Genomic DNA, 22141 nt, shown 5'->3' with positions numbered 1-22141 from the left:
GGAGATGATCCTATCCGTTGGGTTCCAGGTAGGCTTGTGCCAGAGGCAAACCGACTCTTCAGGACTTCCCCAGGCCCAGCTGTAGGACTGGTGACAGTGAGGCCATCATGCTTGGACATAAACCGACAGTTGCTCCCTGCTTCTAGCTCTTGCATTCAAGATGGCCCCAGCAAGTGCTTCTAGATCTTTGGATGAAAGGACTTACCTCTCACTGTTCCAGGTGGCTTTTCACTGGGCCATCTTACCTAATTCTTTAATCATTTATTCACTCACTCACTTGGTCCCTTAGTGATTGGCAGCACTGAGCTAGGCACTGAGGAGGTATCAACGGACAAGAGCAATACGGTCTTCATGGACCTAACAGGCTAATGAGGTAACATACGAATCCTACAGTAATTCTTCAATTACCTGGTGCCATCAGAGTATGAATCACGGAGAGCTTTCTGGAGAAAGTGATATTTACCCTGGGAGCTAATCAATGGATAGGGCTTAAGCCAGGTGAAGTGTGGTGAGAAGAACCTTCCAGACAGAGGGAAAAGAATATGTGAAGGCTCTGAAGGGTAAGGGCTTGGCAGAGTCAAGGGACAGAAATAAAACCAACGTGACCAGAGGCTGTTGGGCAAGGAGAGGGAGTGGAAGGAGGTCAGAGATCAGCCAGGGCCGCTGTGGTCAGGATTTGGGACTTGATTCTAAGAACAATGGGAAGCCAGGTAATGGGTTCAAGCAGGGGTGTGGCGTGGTCAGATTTGCATCTTTGGAAGAGCATCCTGGCTGCGGTGCCAAGAAGGGGTGAAAGGAGCCCAAGTGGGTGTGAGGAGACCAGGCGGGAGGCTACCCCATAGCCCAAGGGAGAGGTAACGGTGACGATGCCCAAGGGAAGGGGAAGGTTGAATTTGGGAGACTTCACACGTAAAGTGACAGCACTCCGCATTCTGCAGCGGGCGCCCAGTGTAATCTTGGAAGCTGATGTTAGGTGTCAGGTCATGCTGAAGGGGCAGAAGGTTTAGCCATAGATATAACTGAAGCTGAGTGCAGGAAATGAGAGGTGGGGGCCGGAATACTAGACACTTCCAGGCTCGTGATGGCTCATGGAAGCCATCCTACATTGTAACTGTGTCCTATAAACAGGAGCCTTAGGGTGTGGCCTCTCCTCCCAGCACCATCTAGAGCTTCTCTCCTGGCTCGCTGCCCTAAATGGCTTTACCTCCCAGCTCTGCTAGCTACCCAGCACTGTGGTTTGATTTGGCTTTGTTTTGCTTTGCTTTACCTGACCTTCAGAGAATACTGAGTCTAAATTTGTTTCTTACCCCTGCACTCACCTCTTACCCCAAGAGTCCCAGTGTGGCCATGTTTTAGGCATCCTTATATCTGGGCCCCCACCTGAGGATGTGGGAAAAAAACTAAAAATTAACACCACACTTACAAACCCATGGCCCAAACTCGACCAATGGCCGTAGTCACCCAATACTCCAATTGCTCGTCAGCTTCTGTCTACTATTCTGGAAACTAGTGTAGGGTTGTCTTTATATTGGGGAAGAGAGGTATTCAGAGGAGAAATCTGGAGATCTCTTTTCAGAGAGAAGCCATCTTCGTGAGGGCTGAATGGAGAGAAGACATATCTGTTCTTCTCTCTGGTTACGCCCTTCTGGCAACCCCCATGCTGCCTTCTCCACCTCTCGCATCTCCTCCTGCTGGACCAGGGATGCTGACACCTGTTGAGGCTAGAACCCGGCTCCTGTAGTGTGAGGACCAGAAGGGGCGCTGACGGGGAAGGGGAGTGTCACGCACCAGCTCTGTCGTTTGGAGTGCATTTCTGAATGGCGCCCCTCCTTGGAGTCCTTCCCGCCCAAGTGTAGCCCTCAGTGGGGAGCCTGCTGGAGCTCTGCCATGAAATTCCAGGGACGAGGCTCAGCCCCACTGGTTTCCCCTTTCCCCCACTTTGCCACACCCCCTCTGTATACACACTTACCCACACATTCACACTCACAGGGAAGCACACACACATGAAACAAGTCAAACTTGTTTGAGCCAGCATACCGTGGGGATGAGACAAGATCTGTGGTAGCCCTGGCCTTGAGGAAGTGAATCAGTGATGGCTGAGCAGGGAAGCCAGGCCCTCTTCTCGATTGGGCGCTCAGGGCTCCTCGCTCCAAGCTTAGATAAGAGTGGCTCATGTTGTTAGTGGGGCATGAAATCCATTGACTGAGCTGCAGCCAGCAATTTTTTTAAAGAAATAGGAAAGAAAAGAACTTCCGGTCCAAACCTCCCAAGGCCATAGATACTGTTTCCCAGACTTGTCATCCATGAATCACTGTCCCAGTTTTTTTCCAAATTGGCATATGACTTGAGCTATTTAATATTTATCTTTAAGTAGACTCACTTTTTTTTCTTTTACCATTTACTCGCCCCAGGCAATATTACCAGTGAAATCAGGGTTTACATGCACTTTAAAAATAGAGCTATTAAAATAAATGCTCATCCTCCCATCCCCTCAAATCCTGAGCACCGTCAGTGGAGTAAGTATCACACTTTGGAAGACACAAGGAGCAGAGCTTCTTAACCCTGGAGTTCTATGGATCATCTTCTGGGATTGATGGAAGAGATGAAATTGTGTGTAAAACATGCATGGTCGTGCATGTTTCTGGTGAGAGAGCTGCAGCTCTCATCGCAGACCAAGCAGAATCCTTCCCTCACTCCAGACCTGCCACCAAGAGGAAAATAACCGAAAGGGCAGACCATACTCCCCCCGTCTTACACACCCAGACCTTGAGGGGGCCTCCTGTGGGCAGACGTCTGACCATGGCCCTGGAGAAAAGCCCTCTGTTTGGGGAGACCCTAGAGGAAGGCAAGCCCTGACTCCCCAGCCCCTGCTGTTGGGTTAACCCTACCGTCTGAATGTGTGTCGCATCCTAATCCCGCCAGGTGTATCTGTCTCTGAGTGGCTGAGAAGTCCACAGATTCTGCCACGTGTGGCTCTGCCAGGCTTTGGGGGTCCAGCCATTCAGAACTTTGGAGCTTGAGTAATTAAATGGGGATGGACAATAGGGAGGAGATCTAAGTGCAGGAAGACTCGGGGTCCCCACCCCACCCGGGGCTCCGGAACAGCTTGAGCACAGCCCAGCTTGGAATGCCGGTCTGAGCTGAGAATTCAGATAAAAGCTGATGATTGGGAATCTTGCTAAACTCCTCCTACCTGCAGAGTGGAGTAGACGTGAGAAATCTGCTAACGGAAGGGGGCCGAGGTCTGCTTAGCCCACAACAAGGCTTCCTAAGTGGGCCTGCCTGGCCAATCAGCAGCCACCGTCCTTTGCTACCTGCCAGGGACTTGTGAGCCCTGGCCTGCTGTGGTGCCAGCTGAGCCTTACCTGGAGGATGAAGCCTGGGCAAGCTGGGAGAGGGCCAGGGACCCAAGTCATTGTGGTTCCATGTGACACAGGGTAAACACAGGCTCCAAGAGTGCCCCCTGGTGTCACCTCAGAATTCAGTGATTGAAGGGGCTTGGAGACCCAAATTAGGGCCAAGGTTGGAAATTAGGACTCTGTGGGGGAAATAAAAAGAAATAGACAGGAATCTCAGAAACACCTGAGGGTAATCATTTCTGGAAACATTCCCAGCAAAGAACCCAAATTGATGCCTGAGCAGCATCCATCATCTTCCCTTTCCTTATTTATTTATCTTAAGACACACACTCACTGTTGGTCCATATGGCGTCTTCATTTATCTAGACAGACAGGAAATAAGCGTCCTGTTCTCTCTGAAACCCACCACGGCACTGAAAGTACCCTTGCCAGGGCCATTGGGACCTTCACCTGGCTAAGCCTGGTGGTCGGTTTTCACCTGGCCTGGCAGCAACTCTCGACATGGCGATCGCGCCCTTCTGCTTGACACACTGTCCTCAGCTGGTTTCTGGATACCTCGCCCCTTTGGTTTTCTATTGCTGCTGTAACAAATTACCACAGACTCAGTGACTTAAAGCAACATACATCTATTCTCTTGTGTTTCTGGAGGGTCAGAAGTCAGAAATGAATTGGCAGGGCAGCCTTCCTTCTAGAGGCTCTAGGGGAGAATGTTTCCTCACTTTTTCCAGCTTTTAGAGGTTGCCTTTGTTCCCTGGCTCCTGGCCCCCAGCCAGCAGTCACATTGCTCTGACCTCTGCTCTCCTGTCCCTTCTCGTTCTCGGACTCTGATTCTCCTGCCTCCATCTTTCACTTATAAGGAACCCTGTGATTACACTGTGCTCCCATCCGCCCGCCCCCCCCAGCAGATATCCAGGATCATCTCCTCATCACAAAGTCTTTAATTTAATCACACCTGCAAAGCCCTCTGTGCCATGTAAAGTATCATAGTCACGGGTTCCAGGTATTGGGACGTAGATTTTGAAGGGGGGGGGGGTGCGTTATCCCGCCTACTTCACCCCTTATACCCCTGGTCGTTACGGCTCAGTCTCCACTGCTAGTTTCTCTTGCTCCTTATTTCCCAGAAAAGTCACACAGTGTGTCACACACTGTGCAGCTCTGCTGCACAGCTTTCACCCAATACTACGTCTGGGAGATGATCTGTGTTTTTCAACTGTCTCCTTTCCTTGCTCTGTCCTAGAGAATCCAGAGGCTGTAGAGGGGAAAATGGGGGATAATTGGAAAAAACCAGAGCCGGTGGCTGGGACAAACCCCGTGCCGATCCTCATGAGCCTCCGTAGCCTTCCTTCCAGGACGCCTACCCACTACTACCCTACCTTGGCCAGAGCTGTGTTATGCTCATTATTGCAGCAGTCTCCTGGGCAGGTCTCTCCCTGCCAACACTTCCTTCAGCCCATTGCCTTGTGAAGCTTTCCAAAGAGCATGTGGTTTTGTTACAGCGGGATTCCTAAATCTCCAGTGGCTCCCGATTGCCACATCCTTTAAGTCCGTCTCAAACTCTATTTCTTCCACAGAGATTCTCCTTATCTCCCCATCTAGAACTGGGTTTTTCCTTCTCCCAAACTCTCCTAGCACTTGGCCTCTCCCTACATTACAGCATTCAAAACGTTCTTCCTTATTCACTGTGTTTTCACTACGTGTCTTATCTTCTCTACTAAACTGTAAACTCTCCGAAGACTGGAATTGCCTGATTCATCTGGGTTTCCCTAGGCGACAATAGCACACTGGTGCCTGCCAACAGGAAGTGACAAATGTCTGAATAAATGAATGAATGAGCTGCTTGGACAACTGATACGTGTACCAGATTGAAAAGGAAAGTGGTGATATTAGCACGCACAAGATACTTCAAGTAGTAAGATGTTAAAAAAACAAAACAAAACCAGAAACAAACCTCTTTCCAGTTTCTTCTTTGTTAGCTAAAAGGGTTGGGAGTTGATGGAAAGGATGGAGGACTATCAAGCGAATCACTCATTTCTGCCTTGGCCCTCAGTTTTTTGCGGCCAGAAAGAGTTGGCAAAACATCTTCCATACCAGGCTACTGAAGTTTATCCCTGCCCGTGAGTCCCCTGCAAGGTTAGAAGTGAAATTAACCATAGAAAATGCCAGTTGAGAGCCCTCCTTGCTCTCAGGGCTGTGACCCGACCCCATGTGTCTGTAAGTGTCTGGATGATGTGCATAGGCAGGACCCAGGTTCCTGGGTTTCCAGTTCTCTTTACTCTTTCCTGTTGTCTTTTCATGCAAAATTCTCTAAAGCGTGTCATCTCCGAATGGTGATTCTCAATCTTCTCTAATTGCTGCTCATCTAAGATGGGCAGAAGATTCTAACGACGGTTTCCCCACCTGCTCTTGCCCTCTGATGGAAAACAAACTCAGTCATGATAACAAGACTGGGGGAACAACAAAATTGATGCTAGCAACAGCCATAAAGTTATCACTGAGAAATAGAAACCTCACACTCAGGATTTGTTGTTATGAAGCATTGCCCTAAAACATAATTATTCAAATGCTTTGTTTTCTGACTTCGATGGTATTTATATTGCAAGGTGTTAAAATAGCAGTACCAGATAAGCAAATTTGGGGGGATGTGTTTCGAACTATGATGCATACAGAACTGTCTTAAGGTCCTGTTAGAGGAAAGCTAGTAGCCAAAAATCCCTTTGATGGAAGTACATGTGACTACACACTTAGAGTGAACCATGTAATCTACCGCAAACGTGGTTGATAATTACCTAAGTGAATTAGTCAGTTTCTCCTTTAAAACAAATAGAATTTAAAGGGAGTAGAGTTCTAGTTCTGTACGTTCTTCTATGCCCAGCAGAACCTTTTCAACATTGCTTAGCATTGCATGATGCTTACCTTTCCCACTGGAAAATGGAATTAGAGATTTTAGGGATCTCTAGTAATGGCTAGCTTTGTTTTATAAATCCCAAATGTTAATAGTCCTAGGATTAAAGGTCACTTAAAGTGAATCTACTTTAAATGAAGACCAAAATTTCATAGAAAATGGACCAAGTGGTTGAGAGAAGGAAATTGATTCTCTTTAAAAATGAAACTGAAAAGTTTTTTTTGTTGTTTGCTTTAGTTTATTTTAATCTGACAGCAAAGGAATTCCCTGGCGGTCCAGTGGTTAGGACTCTGTGCTTGCACTGCAAGGGACACGGGTTTGATCCCTGGTCGGGCAACTAAGATCCTGCAAGCCCCGTGGCACAGCCAAAAAAAAAAAATGACAGTAAAATTAAGATTGCACTTGGGTGCTGATTCTTAAATTGAGCAAATAATGAATCAAGTAGTGTTGTTTTGCGCATGTGTCGTTTTTCTGACAAAAACATATGAAAGCACATTGTGACATTCTAAACTTTGCATTGGCGGTTCACAGTGTGATCATAAAGGTCATTTTAGAGACTTCCCTGGTGCTGCAGTGGTTAAGAATCCACCTACCAACGCAGGGGACACGGGATTGATCACTGCTCTGGGAAGATCCCACATGCAGCGGAGCAACTAAGCCCATGCGCCACAACTACTGAGCCCGTGAGCCACAACTACTGCAGCCCACGTGCCTAGAGCCCATGCTCCGCAACAAGAGAAGCCACCGCAATGAGAAGCCCGCGCACCGCAACAAAGAGTAGCCCCTGCTACTCACCACAACTAGAGAAAGTCCGTGTGCAGCAACGAAGACCCAATGCAGCCAAAATTTTAAAAATTTTTAAAAAAGGTCATTTTAGCAAGAGTATTTAAGGGCTAAGGATCTCTTTTGATCCTTTAATAAACAAGTCCTCCTCTTTTGAAGGGCCTCATCCTTCGTTGATTGCCTGTGTTTCAGTGTTAAACAGCCTGACTTTGCCAGATCCTTATTTGGCAGTGGAACTGTAACTAAAACAGTTTTGTCTCACTTTCATTGACTTCATGAAATTTTCTAAGTTTTTGCATTGATTTTGAATTTTCACTTTGCAGTCAGTTTGCATTTTGTTATATTGTATACTGTCAGACGGTAGTAACCCCAGCCATCACTTTGTTCCTCCTTTTCTCTATTGTGATAATTACCCGTGAACATAGTTCATACAAAAATTTAAATCATTAAAAGTAATGTGCAAAAAAAAATATTGAGTACCCCTCTCAACCTAGTCCCTGTGTAAACACTACCAACAATTTCTTATGTGGCCTCAGAGAAACACATATATTATTCTATTTCCCACATGAAGGAGTTGTATGGTACAGGCTGCTTGGCAACTTGCAGCTTTTTTCACCTAATGACATGTTTTGTACTTCCTTCCACATCAGCAATAAAAGTTTTCTTTATTCTCTCTTCCAGTCCAAGAGCATGGGATATCTTTCCATTTCTTTGAATCCTCTTTGATTTCCTTTATTTAATTTATTTATTTATGTTTCAGTTGGGTCTTCACTGCTGCGCTCAGGCTTTCTCTAGTTGCGTTGAGTGGGGGCTACTCTTCGTTGTGGTGCGCGGGCTTCTCATTGCAGTGACTTCTCTCGTGGCGGAGCACGGGCTCTAGGTGCACGGGCTCAGTAGTTGTGGCTCACTGGCTCTAGAGCGCAGGCTCAGTAATTGTGGTGCACGGGCTTAGTTGCTCCGTGGCACGTGAGATCTTCCTGGACCAGGATTGAACCCACATCCCCAGCACTGGCAGGCAGATTCTTAACCACTGCACCACCAGGGAAGTCCCTTGATTTCCTTTATTAATGTTTTAGTTCTCAGCATATAAGTCTTTCACCTCCTTGGTCAGGTTTATTCCTAGGTATTTTTGGGGGGTGGGGTGATTTTAAAAGTTATTGTTTTTTTACATTCCCTTTCTTATATTTCATTGTTAATGTAGAAAAATGCAACTGATTTCTGAATATTAATCTTGTTTCCTGCTACTTTGCTGAATTCATTTATTAGATCTAGTAGTTTTTGTGTGGAGTGCTTAGGGTTTTCTATATATAGTATCATGTCATCTGCGTATAATGACAGTTTTACCTCTTCCCTTCCAATTTGGATACCTTTTATTTCTTTTTCTTCTCTGATTGCTGTGGTTAGGACTTCCAATACTATGTTAAATAGAAGTGGTGACAGTGGGCATCCTTGTCTTGTTCCAGATTTTAGTGGGAAGGTTTTCAGCTTTTCACTGTTGAGTATTATATTGGCTGTGCGTTTGTCATGAGTGGCTTTTATTATGTTGAGCTATGTTCCCTCTGTACCCACTTTGGTGAGAGTTTTTATCATGAATCGATGTTGAATTTTGTCAAATGCTTTCTCTGCATCTATTGAGATGGTCATGTGGTTTTTGACTTTTCTTTTGTTTATGTGGTGTATTACATTGATTGATTTGCATATGTTGAACCATCCTTGTGAACTTGGGATGAATCCCACTTGGTCGTGGTGTATGATTACTGCGCCACCAGGGAAGCCCATATGATCTTTTTTATATGTTGTTGGATTCGGTTTGCTAATATTTTGTTGAGAATTTTTGCATCTATATTCATCAAAGATATTGGTCTGTAATTTTCTTTTTTGGTGGTATCTTTTCTGGTTTTGGTATCAGTGTGAAGGTGGCTTAAGAGACTGTCTTTGGGAGTGTTCCCTCCTCTTCAGTCTTTTGGAAGAGTTTGAGAAGAATCAGTATAAGTTCTTCTTTGTTTGTTTGGTAGAATTCTCCTGTGAAGCTATCTGGTCCTGGACTTTTTTTGTAGGGAGTTTTTTTCATTACAGGTTCTATTTCACATCTAGTGACCGGTCTCTTCAAATTATCTATTTCCTCTTGATTCAGTTTTGGTGGGCTGTATGTTTTTAGAAGGTTGTCCATTTCTTCTAGGTTGTCAACATTCTTTCTGGTAGCTGTCCCTATTGATGTTTTTCCCTATTATATCAATGCTACAAGAAGCATCCTTACATAATCATTTTGCACACATATGCAAATAATTTGTAATATAGAGTCCTAGATGTGAAATTTCTGGATCAAAATGATATCCATTTTGTATTTTGATGGATATTGCCAAATTGCCCTCTAAAAAGGTTGTAGCAATTAAAACTCCCTCCAAAAGCGTACAAGAATGCCTGTTCCTTCACACCCTCACCAATGCTGTGTACTACCAGTATTTTTAATCTTTGCCGATGGGTGAAAAAAATTGCTCCCTGTTCAAATTTTCATTTATATGAATTATGAGAGAGTGAGTGTCTTTTTATACATTTCTAAATTATTTGCACCTTTTTGGTAAACTGCATGTTCAGGTCCTTTGTCCATCTGTACTGGATAGTTGATCTTTTTCTATTGATTTTTATTACTCTTTATATATAAAGAATATTAGCCTATTTTCCGTCATACATAATGCTACTTGTCTTCCAGCTCTCATTTGTCTTTTGGCTTGTTTAATTTTTTTTTTCTCCATTTAAACCTTTCAGTTTTCCATGTAGTAAGAGCTGTCATCTTATCATTCTTAGAAAGACCACCTCTACTTTATGATTTTATATATAAAAGCAAGCAAAAAATATTTTGTATCCTGCTCATAGTTTTAATTTCCTTAATGATTCTGTTGTTGTTTGTTTGTTTTTGCTTAAATGTTTTATCTACCTGGATTTTTTTTTTTTGGTGTAAAGAACAAAACAGAGATTATTTTAGGTTTATATTTTTCCAAGTGACCAACTGGTTATCCCAGTAGATTTATGGAATAAGCTATCTTTTCTCACTGATTTAAAACAAAAACAAAAACCTTTATCACACATCAAACATTCACAGATATATTTTGGTCTATTCTTGGACTCTATGCTCTACTAATGAAATCACTCATTTTCTTATTAGGTTTTAGCCATTCGGGTTTTTTTCCCCTTTCCTCCTTCTGTTCCATTCCATCCCGCTCCCACCTGCTCCACTAGAGAAAGCAAAGGGCAGGACGAGAGCTGAGCATCAATTCTGGACCATGTTGCCAGCCTTGGGGAAATACAGTCAAGTCTGACTTTCAGGGGCTGTGGCTGCCCAGCACGCCCTGACCCTGATGTCGTGGCTGGAGCAGGGAGGAAGTGGCTCAGGGAAGCTCACACAGGCTGCAGCCGCAGTCTGAAAGCCCATGGGAAGTGGGGGGGGCGGGGTGCGCAGTGGCTGTGGAATGGTAGTGATTTCAGCAGGGAATGCAAGGATAAGGAGGGGTGTGGAGGGAATGTCTGGAGGCAGCCTCGCCGCTGGAACTCAGCATGGGGGCGGGGCCCGTGTACCTTTCCTGCTTTGTGTCCACAGCTTGTAGTTGGAGGAGGGGCCTACATGTCAAGTTCTATGTGTGTATGAACAGGGGAGGCTAGGAGAGCCGGGAAGGAGCCCTATCAGGGAAACTGGCACCTCTCTTGTAAAGCCCTGTAAATCTAAAACTTCTTGTCCCTCTGGTCAAGGGAACTGAATATTTATCCCCCTCTACCTTCCTTTCATCAAAATCAAATGAGGCCTTACTAAAAATAGATTCCTGGGACTTTCTGGGACGGTGGAAATGTCCTACATCTTGATGTGGGCATTGGCTGCAAGGAGGCATATAATTGTCAAAACATATCAAACAATACACTTAAGATTGGTAATTTTTTACTATATGAAGTTTATACCCAATTTTTCTAAAGGAGGCAAATAAATTTAACACATATTTAGTAATTGCTTCTAAAGATATGACCTCATGATTGCAAGCGTTAGATGTTGGTATACACCAGCCTTTAAAAATTGCTTTTCTGGGGCTTCCCTGGTGGCGCAGTGGTTGCGCATCCGCCTGCCGATGCAGGGGAACCGGGTTCGCGCCCCGGTCTGGGAGGATCCCACGTGCCGCGGAGCGGCTGGGCCCGTGAGCCGTGGACGCTGGGCCTGCGCGTCCGGAGCCTGCGCTCCGCGACGGGAGAGGCCACAACAGAGGGAGGCCCGCATACCACAAAAAATAAAAATTGCTTTTTTTTTTTTTAAATCATTTTACCATTGAGTAGTGTTGTCTGAAGTTCTATCAACTAGAGATTAGAAATCTTAGCTCAATTAAAGCATGAAAACTCTGACAGGTTAAAAGGGTTGTCTCTGGTCATTCAGATCTTAATGTCAATCACATAAATCAGGTTTTTTTCCTGCTAGAACTGGGCAGAATTGGAGCACACTGAGGGAATGCTGGTTTGGATTTTGTGGTGAGGAGATGGCTTTGGAGAAAGGCCCTGGGAAGCAGGGAGGTCCCAGTGTGGTGTTGTTTAGGTAATAGGAGCATACTGTGATGTAGGGACTGGGTTTCCAAGAGCCTTGGGGGAGGGCAGTGAGGCTAGCTGGTAGGGAGGTGCAAGGATCAACATTTTACTTAGGACTGTCCACATACTGTGAGGCACTTCTTTGTCCTCTGATCTTCTTCCTCTTTCAGACATACACAGAATACCACAGAAGTGGAATCACACAGTATATACAGGCAGACCTTGTTTTATTGCAATTCACTTTGTTGCACTTAGCAGATACTGCATTTTTTTTTTTTAACTGAAGGTTTGTGGCAACCCTGTGTCAAGCAAGTCTATTGGTGCCGTTTTTTTTTTGTTTTTTTTTTTTTTTGTGGTATGCGGGCCTCCCTCTGCTGTGGCCTCTCCCGTCGCGGAGCACAGGCTCCGGACGCGCAGGCCCAGCGGCCACGGCCCACGGGCCCAGCCGCTCCGCGGCATGTGGGATCCTCCCAGACCGGGGCGCGAACCCGGTTCCCCTGCATCGGCAGGCGGACGCGCAACCACTGCGCCACCAGGGAAGCCCAATTGGTGCCGTTTTTCCAACAGAATTTGCTCACTTTGTGTCTCCGTGTCGCATTCTGGTAATTCTTACAATATTTCAAACCCTCTTACAGCAAAAAGGTAATAACTCACTGAAGGCTCAGGTGATGGTTAGCATTTTTTAGCAATAAGGTATTTTTTCATTAAGGTATGTACCGAAAGTGCTTTGAAAAAGAAAGAGTAGAATGTGAATGGTAGGATCTAGGTAGTAGGGATACAGGTATTCACAGTGAGATTCTTTCACCTTGGCTGCATGTTTAAATTGTTTCATAATAAAAAGTTGGAAAAATACTGGGTAGTTACATCATGGACATCACTCCCAAATATGTTCTTAAAGGATGAGTGGGAAAATAAAACAAGGTAACAGCACATGAATGGTTACGTGTAACAGGGCATCACATTTCTAGTGATATTGTATTAGTTTCCTAGAGCAGCTGTAACAAAATACCACAGAGTGGGTACTTAAAGTAACAGGAATTTACTCTCACCATTCTAGATGCTAGAAGTCTGAAAGCAAGGAGTTGGCAAGGTTGGTTCCTTCTGGAGGCTGTAAGGGAAAATCTGTTCCTTGCCTCTTTCCTAGCTTCTGGTGGGGCCGGCAATGCTTGGTGTTCCTTGGCTTGTGGATACATCACTCCAGTCTCTGCAACCATCTGCACAAAAGCATTCTTCCCTGTGTCTCTGCATCTGTGTCTCCAAATTTCCCCTCTTCTTACTAGGACACCAGTCATATTGGACTCAGAGCCCACCCTCACTCAGTATGACCTCATGATAACATGATCAGTGCAAAGACACTATGTCCAAAAAAAGTCACATTCACAAGGTTCTGGGTGGACATGAATTTGGCAGGGGTGGGGTGCAGAGAGATACTATTCCTCCCAATACAGATATCGTTAAACAACTTCTGCCACTCAAATAACCTAGAAGGAAGTGAATGTGATAGGCACTGGAGAACTGCGTTATATTTCAGAAAAATGGCTCTAGTAGCAACAGAGATTCTAATATTTTAAGATTTGTGTGAAAAGTTTGATGTTTCACTGGGGGTGAAAAAATAGACATAAAACTAAATTAGAGAATTAATTGCCTTAAGGAGATATATATATATATATATATATATATATATATTTCATATTCTTGGGCCATTCCCCAAATCTACAAAATCAGAATCTCTGAAGGCAAGACCCCGGAAATCTGTACTTTTAACAAGCTCTCTGTGTGCCTCAGAAGCAACATAAAGTTTGCAACCCCCTGTCCTAGAAGGCTAAGGACAGAGGGAAAATGGAGATGGAAAAGCTGGAGTCACTGAAAGTGGCTCAGTTGGTAGATCTCTTGGAATTACTGAAGAATCAGCGTCCCCAAGCTCCCAGAGTGGAGCTTAGTGCAGAGCAGTTGTGTGGTGGGCGCTGAATTGGCAGCGCATCCTATTCCCCTCCAGGAGCGAGGAGGAGCCGGGGATCTGCAGCTCTGGGTCTAGCTCTGGGTTTTACCGGCTATGTGACATCTCATGAGTCACTAAACCTCTCTTGGCCTTGACTTCCTTATTCCTTACATCACTACAGGATTTTCTGCGGCTTCAATGACATCATGTGAGCTCTGTAAGAGAGAACATGTAGATTAAACTGAGATAGATGATTACGAGCCCCTTTAGCCCCAGCTTCTGCTAAGAAAAGGCAGATTCTTGTTAGGTGGTGAGGGATGGATGCTTTTAGGATCTGAGTTGCTATGTGCTCAGACTCTCTTGGGTGAGACCACTTACCCCCTCGAGGAGCTGGAGAGTGGTGACATTCAGTCTCTCAGAGTTACCCCTCCCTCCATCTAGGGCATGTGGGGTCTGCACCAACCTGCTGTCCTCCTTCTGTCTTCACCTGGACAAGTACAATGTTGGACTGGGGACATGCGCCCTGGTCAGGGACAGTTGGTCTCTGAAACAGAGGCTGGCGACTGCCCCAGTTGTCCCAGGGGCTTGCAGGGCTGCCTCTTTCTCCCCACCATTCCTTCCTCTATTCACCTGCAAACAGAGTAGATATAGTCTCATCATGCCCAGACCAAGCTCGATGCTGGGGATAAAAAGACAACTGATCGCTGCCCTCGTGGGGGGTACCTACCAGTAGACAGAGGGAGATAGATAGGACAATTACAGGTGGTGGCAAGAGCTGTAACAGAATATATTTTAGATACATAGATAGATAGACAGGGAGACAGAAAATATATTTTAGATCAGGGGGCTGTGACAGAGTGACAGCTGCAGCTTCTGATGGGGATGGTCAGGGAAGGCTTCTCTGGGGAACTGACATATGATGAATGCAAAGGAGCTGTCATAAGAACTGGGTGAAAAAGCATTCTCGGCAGAGGAACAGCAAGCACTAAGGTCCTGGGGTCTGGCAGGATTTGTGACATCAGGTATCCAAAAGGCGGCTCTGCTGTTGCTGGAGTGTTGTGGGCGACGGGGAGTGTGGTGTGGGCTGAAGTGGGGAGTAAGCAGGAGCCCTACCTCAGCGGGGCTCACAGGTCATTGTAAGGGGCTTAGATTTTACTCTGAGAACAAGGGGCTGGAGGACTTGAAGCGGAACACTGACAAAGTTGGTCTATAGTTTATTAGATCATTCTGGCTGCCATGTGGATGGTACCTTGAAGGGAGTCAAGAGTGGAAACAGGGAGCTTCCCTGGTGGCACAGTGGTTAAGAATCCCCCTGCCGAGGCAGGGGACACGGGTTCAAGCCCTGGTCCGGGAAGATCTCACATGCCACGGAGCAACTAAGCCCATGCGCCACAACTACTAAGCCTACATGCCACAACTACTGAGGCCACATGCCACAACTGCTGTGGCCCGCGCACCTAGAGCCTGTGCTCCACAACAGCAGAGGCCACCGCGATGAGAGGCCCACGCACCACAATGGAGAGTAGCCCCCGCTCGCCGCAGCTAGGGAGAGCCCACGTGCAGCAACAAAGACCCAACACAGCCAAAAATTAATTAATTAACTAATTAATTAATTATTAATTTTAAAAGAGTGGAAACAGGAAGAGAGCTAAGAGGCCATCACTGTTGTCCAGATGAGAAAAAGAGGTGGCCTGGACTGGGAGGCCATTGGGGCAGAGGGAAGTAGATAGAAATTGGAAGTGTCTTGCTGAGGGATTAAACATTGGGAGTGAGGGAAGAGAGGAGTTGAAAGTGACATCAAGGTTTTGACCTGAGCAATTAGGTGGTTTGATTTGTGGAATGATGAATACTGGGACGGGGGTCCATGCTTTGGGATGGGACAATTAAAGTGCACTAGGACCCTATTAGGTTTGAGATGCCCAGGAAACACCCAGGTAGAGATTTCAAATACTAGTTGAATATATGAGTCCAGAACTCTGGTGTCCAATATGGTAGCCACTAGGTACATGTGGCAATTTAATTTTAAGTTAAATAAATAAAAATTCAGTTCCTCAGTCACACTAGCTACATTTCAAGTGCTCAGTAGACATATGTGGCTAGTGACTACTCTATTGGACAGGACAGATCTAGAACATTTCCATCATTGCAGAAAGTCCTCTTGGGCAAAAAAGCGTTGGTCTGAGCTGTGGCCCAGAGTCACAAGGCATTTCTGTCTAGGATAGTGGCATCCTACTCTGGTGATTTGGGGCCAGAAAGCTGGTGTCCCTGCATCCTTCTCAAATGACTCCTTGCTCTCTCTCTACATGATCACACCATATCGTGTATTCAGTGATGTCCCTGACACGTGGCCATGTCAGAGAGGCACTGGCCACCGAGAAGGACAGGTTGCCTTGAGGCTGATCAAGGACATCATCCCCTGGGGCTGAGTATCATTAGAGTGATGAGTATAAACACATGAGCATAAAACGTGGAGTGTAGGCTATTACTCATGAGGAGGTACCAGTTCTAGGGCTCACTGTGTCGACTTGGCTAGTTTGAGAAATGTGCAGTGGATTTGGAAGTTGTCAGGATAAATGAGGGTGGAAAAGAAGACAGGTTTAGAGTTCAACAGTCTTATGTTCTCGAACTAACTGTGTCACTGCATGTAAGCCAGTCAACCTCTTGAACATCAACTTCCTCAGCAACAAATGGGAGAAGATTCCATGCCTGAGCAGGGAGAGGGGGAAATTGCTTGAATAAGTAAAAAGAAGTAGTGGGTGTAAGACAGGTTGTTTTTTTGTTGTTGTTTTTATTGTTTTCTTTACAAAACAGTTCAGTGACTTTTACTGTTTCTGGCAATATAATCATTTGCCATTCTGTAAACAAAGAGAGCAACAGTATTTTTCTTTCTTAAATTATTAGATTACAAAAGGCACATTTAGGAATCTTGTCTCTGGAATAGTGATATATGAGGTTATTTGTAAATCAATGGTCTTGTTTCTCCTTTAATAAAACAGCAAAATAGTATTTTGAGATTAATCCTTACAGACGGAGTGTTACATCTGAAATTGGTCTTTTTATAGAAGTTGGGTCAGTCAGGAGATAATATATTTTAGGTGGCTTAAGTCTTCCCTGTGGATAGCGCATTGTGTAAGCCCACCTGAGGTGTCTTGAGGTCTAAGACTTGAGGGAGCACAGACTAGAAATGTCCCGTGGAATCTGCAGAAGGCGAGACCTTGAGGAGCTCATTTCCTGCAGTTGCTGGTGCTGCTCGTCAGAGTTGAAGCTCTGGTCCCACCCGTCCCACCACTGCAGGCGAGGCAGGGTTTTGTAAGGCAGGACCAAGGAGGTGAGCCTCAGAGAGCTCCCCGGGTCCCCCCGACCATGCCCAGGTCAACCTCCCCAGCCCAGGCTCCCAGAGAGAGTTTTCCCCTCAGACTGTTCCAAATCCCCGAGTTCGGCTTTCACTGGGAAAAAACTGTGTCCACTTGAGTCTTGGTGACTTCCTGGAAATGGTGCCCTCATCTAAGGTTAGAGGCTAGAGCAGAAGGGATCTGCCTGGATACAGATGGTCCATGGCAGGATTTGGTAGAGAATCAAGTTAGTAGCCTGAAGACTTGTGGAGTGCTATGGCGAGTTTTGAGTGGTAATTTAACTATTTTCAATCCACTGGCCCCCTTTTCTGATGTCTTGGGATGCCCACCTAAGCTGGCTCCTGCTTCTGGTGACAAGGTCGCTGGTGATGTCATCCAAGGGGGCTCATTTCATGAGTAAGAGCGATGCTGGGTCCACAGCAAACTGACGTCAAGGACCCGGGAGGCTGGGAATGTCTTGTCCACATCTCCACGTCTTCTGAGAGAGAGGTGTGGGGCACACCTCGGGTACAAGTTTCCTATTCCTACTCATTTTCTCTTTTCCTGTCATCTTCCTACCATGAATACAGGGAGAGTGGCTGGCAGAGCTATCTGCCTTGCAGTGACTGGGCGAGTGGGACGTGGGTGTGCTTTGGGAGTTCTGTGGCTTGTCATTTGCCAGGCATGGATTTTGTTTCGGTTTGGGTTTTGTGCACGTCAGGGGTTTATTTTAAACGTTTTAAGGCTTGGATAGGCCACAGGACCTGGCTGGGCCTGGCTTCTGATTTGGACCTCATCACACAGCAGCTTATTGGAGACGGAAGCAAGCAGGTCCTGCCGCCTTCATTTTCGCCCCATGTTTCTGGATGCAGAAAACAACCAGCTCCAGGGAGGCTGCTCCCTGGGGGGGCCGGGGGTGGGCTTGTCAACACTGGCTTCTCCCCAGGGAAGCCTCTTGGTGCGGTTACGGTCCTCCTCCTTCCGGGGCCTGCCTGGGCCACGTGCGACCCAGGTATCCTGAGACACGTGGGCCTCTGGGCCTCCGTGGGAGGGGGGCAGCTGGACACAGGGCCTGGGGCACCGTCTCATTTCAGAAGAAGGGTTTTCAGGCCGAACCCAGGCCATGGGATAAAAGGCCATCTGTCTGTCCCTTGGTGCCCAGCCCCGGCTTTCCCAAACAACATTCCTTTATGCCGGCTCCCCCGCCTCCTGCAGCCCCCGCCCCGCTGCACACAGCCTCCTTTCACCGCCTCTGCGGTCGGCTTGTTTGTTGGCCGTGCAGAGGGCAGGCTTTTTGTTGTTCTCTTTTCTCTCCCCCTCATGCACCATCCAAGCACACCCTCTCTGGGGACGGTCTGGGGCACTAGAGAGGGGCTTGGGGGCTCAGGGCGGGGGCTTGGAGCATCCCGGTGAGTCCTCCCGGAGGGGATAGAAGAGGATGTGGGAAGGAGCTCGGCGGGGACAGCCCTGGAAGTGGATTCCTGGCTGGCTCTCCCAGCAACTGTTTGCGAGTCCTTCAATCAGTGACTTGGTCCCTCTGTGCCTCCGTTTCCCTCATCCAGGGAACACGTCCTCAGGGAGAATTGTGTTGATCCCGATGAGATGTTGGCCACACGTGCAGGTGGTAATGGCACTCACTGTGGAGGTGGCGCAGCTGTCCCGGAAGCCTTGTGGCTGGGTGGGGGGTGGGGAACGCCAAGTAGGCCAAGGTTTGCGCTAAAGGGGGTCGCGGTGCACCGGACCTCCCCCCACCCCAGTTCAGCCTGCCTCCCCAACACAGTGCTTCCAGGTGCTGGAGAGTGACTTCCCAGGCCCTGAAGAAGGGGAGCAAGGCCACCCCTGGCTGCTAGACAGGGAACGGTGGGCTGGGGAGGGAGGTATAGGAAGTCCCCTACATACGAACGAGTTCCGTTCCAAGTGCACGTTCGTAAGTCCGATTTGTTCATGAGTCCAACAAAGTTAGGTAGGTACCCAACTAACACAATCGGCTCTATAGTATTTACTGTAATAGGTTTATAATACTTCTCACACAGATAATACATAAAAAACAAACACAAAAAATAAAGACAACATTTTAAATCTTTCAGTACAGTACCTTGAAAAGTACAGTAGTACAGCACAACAGCTGGCATACTGGGGCTGGCATCGAGGGAACAGGCAAGAAGAGTTACTGACTGGAGGAGGGAGAGGAGGAAGGGTTTTCAGGCCGAACCCAGGCCATGGGATAAAAGGCCATCTGTCTGTCCCTTGGTGCCCAGCCCCGGCTTTCCCAAACAACATTCCTTTATGCCGGCTCCCCCGCCTCCTGCAGCCCCCGCCCCGCTGCACACAGCCTCCTTTCACCGCCTCTGCGGTCGGCTTGTTTGTTGGCCGTGCAGAGGGCAGGCTTTTTGTTGTTCTCTTTTCTCTCCCCCTCATGCACCATCCAAGCACACCCTCTCTGGGGACGGTCTGGGGCACTAGAGAGGGGCTTGGGGGCTCAGGGCGGGGGCTTGGAGCATCCCGGTGAGTCCTCCCGGAGGGGATAGAAGAGGATGTGGGAAGGAGCTCGGCGGGGACAGCCCTGGAAGTGGATTCCTGGCTGGCTCTCCCAGCAACTGTTTGCGAGTCCTTCAATCAGTGACTTGGTCCCTCTGTGCCTCCGTTTCCCTCATCCAGGGAACACGTCCTCAGGGAGAATTGTGTTGATCCCGATGAGATGTTGGCCACACGTGCAGGTGGTAATGGCACTCACTGTGGAGGTGGCGCAGCTGTCCCGGAAGCCTTGTGGCTGGGTGGGGGGTGGGGAACGCCAAGTAGGCCAAGGTTTGCGCTAAAGGGGGTCGCGGTGCACCGGACCTCCCCCCACCCCAGTTCAGCCTGCCTCCCCAACACAGTGCTTCCAGGTGCTGGAGAGTGACTTCCCAGGCCCTGAAGAAGGGGAGCAAGGCCACCCCTGGCTGCTAGACAGGGAACGGTGGGCTGGGGAGGGAGGTATAGGAAGTCCCCTACATACGAACGAGTTCCGTTCCAAGTGCACGTTCGTAAGTCCGATTTGTTCATGAGTCCAACAAAGTTAGGTAGGTACCCAACTAACACAATCGGCTCTATAGTATTTACTGTAATAGGTTTATAATACTTCTCACACAGATAATACATAAAAAACAAACACAAAAAATAAAGACAACATTTTAAATCTTTCAGTACAGTACCTTGAAAAGTACAGTAGTACAGCACAACAGCTGGCATACTGGGGCTGGCATCGAGGGAACAGGCAAGAAGAGTTACTGACTGGAGGAGGGAGAGGAGGGGGGAGATGGTAGAGCTGAAGGGTCGCCAGCAACAGGAGACGGAGGGCAAGCAGCAGTTTCACTCACGCCTGACGTTGACGGAACACACGTTCGCATCTTTGAAAGTTCGCAACTTGAAGGTTCGTATGTAAGGGACTTGCTGTACTCGAATGCCTACCCCTCCCAGCGCCGTCTGTGTGGGCTGACACCAAGGGCCTGGCAGGAAGGCTGTGCTGATTGCAAGACCCTGGTTTCTGCCGCCTCCTCAGATCTTGTCTCCATATCTCCTTGGACGCCTCTATCATTTGTTCTCGTTCCTGGTTGGATTCCTTCTCCTTCTGTGGCCCTGAGGCAAACCCAGGGGAAACTGGTTCAGCTTGGATTCGTTTGCTAGCGCTGCCATAACAAAGTCCCACAACCTGGGTGGCTTAGGCAACAGAAATTTACGTGTCACAGTTCTGAAGGCTAGCAGTCTGAGATCGAGGTGTGGCAGGCTTGGTTCCTAGCGAGGGCTGTGGGAGAGACTCTGTCCCAGGCCTCTCCCTAGCTCCTGGTACTTCGTTGGCAATCTTTGGCGGTTTGGCACTTGCAGATGCTTCACCCTGATCTCTGCCTCCCTCTTCACATGGTGTTCTCAGTGTGTGTGTCTGTTTCCAAATTTCACCTCTTTATAGGGGCACCGGCCACATTGGATTAGGGCCCACCCTAATCACTTCACCTTAACTAATCACACCTGCAGTGACCCTAGTTCCAAATAAGGTCACGTTCTGATGGACGTGGGGTTAGGACATCAACATAGGAATTTAGAGGTGGGGTGGGCATGCAGAGGATCAAGGCAACCCTCCCTGGAGGGAACATCCTTGGTGCACAGCTGCGTCTCTGCTGCGATTCCCTCACCCTCACGGATTTGTCTCCTTTCCAGACACCACGAGGGGGAAGAGCGCCAGTACAAATCCGCATCCACCACCCGCTTCTGCTTCCTGACCCCCTGCCTCCTCTCGGCTAGGCTGGAGGGAGAAGGAGGCCCGGGTTGCCCTGCGTTGAGCCTTGCTGGGGCTCTGGTCCTCCCAGTGCTGCCCGCCTGTCACCAACCCACTCAGGGCATTGGTACAGCTGGGTGGGTGCACGTGGGCTCCCCGTGGATTCCCTGTTGTGGGAACAGGAGGACAAAACCCTTGCTCTTGCCCGTTCACGCCCATCCTTCTCTGAGGCTGTCCCGGGGGCAGGAGGGCTGCAGCTCACCCAAGCTTTTCAAACTGGCGGACCAAGGGCTGTGTTTGTATTCAGGCAAGTTGGTTTGGCCCACATCGTGTGTTGGTTTTAAACATGAGTCAGATTTTGAAATCTGGAGATTTCACACAGAAATCTAGTTTTCCAGTTTTTCTTAGAAGTCGGAAGGTCTGACAGCACTGGGCCCCATCCTCACCTGACCTGAACCTCAGTCGGGGCTGCCCCCTTTCAACGGGGTGTGACCCCGTCCAGTTTGCTGCAGTCCCCTCCATTCCCCACAGCCTCCCCCATGCCAAGACCCCACGACGATGACCATAGATTACTGCACGTGTTGCGTTTTTTTTTTTCTCTGTACTGCTGTCTCTAGCAAAAGGGCTTCTCATGTTTTTGCTTGTCTTTTGTTTCTTGGAGCCTCGTGTTTTGAGAAAAAGGAGAGTGAGCATCTTTCCTCATAGAAGTAAAGAATATTCCTATGTATTTAGCCAAAAAAATAAATAAATAAAAATAAAATAAAATTTAAAAAGTTTGCGGGGACTTCCCTGGTGGCACAGTGGTTAAGAATCCACCTTCCAGGGCTTCCCTGGTGGCGCAGTGGTTGAGAATCCGCCTGCCGATGCAGGGGATACGGGTTCGTGCCCCGGTCTGGGAAGATCCCGCATGCCGCGGAGCGGCTGGGCCCGTGGGCCATGGCCGCTGAGCCTGCGCGTCCGGAGCCTGTGCTCCGCAACGGGAGAGGCCACAACAGTGAGAGGCCCGCGTACCATTAAAAA

At 47.8% G+C, this 22141-nt stretch overlaps 1 protein-coding gene across 4 annotated transcripts in view; it reads left to right on the top strand.

Annotated features, from left to right (window-relative positions):
• Positions 1–22141, top strand: part of FA2H (fatty acid 2-hydroxylase) — a 54517-nt gene that overhangs the window by 1295 nt on the left and 31081 nt on the right. The gene's annotated exons all lie outside the window — the stretch shown is intronic.

This window comes from Physeter macrocephalus, chromosome 17 (assembly GCF_002837175.3).
Source record: "Physeter macrocephalus isolate SW-GA chromosome 17, ASM283717v5, whole genome shotgun sequence".
Classification (NCBI taxonomy): Eukaryota; Metazoa; Chordata; class Mammalia; order Artiodactyla; family Physeteridae; genus Physeter; species Physeter macrocephalus.
The sequence above is the reverse complement of the archived record's forward strand: the minus strand, read 5'-3'. Positions and strand labels throughout refer to the sequence as shown.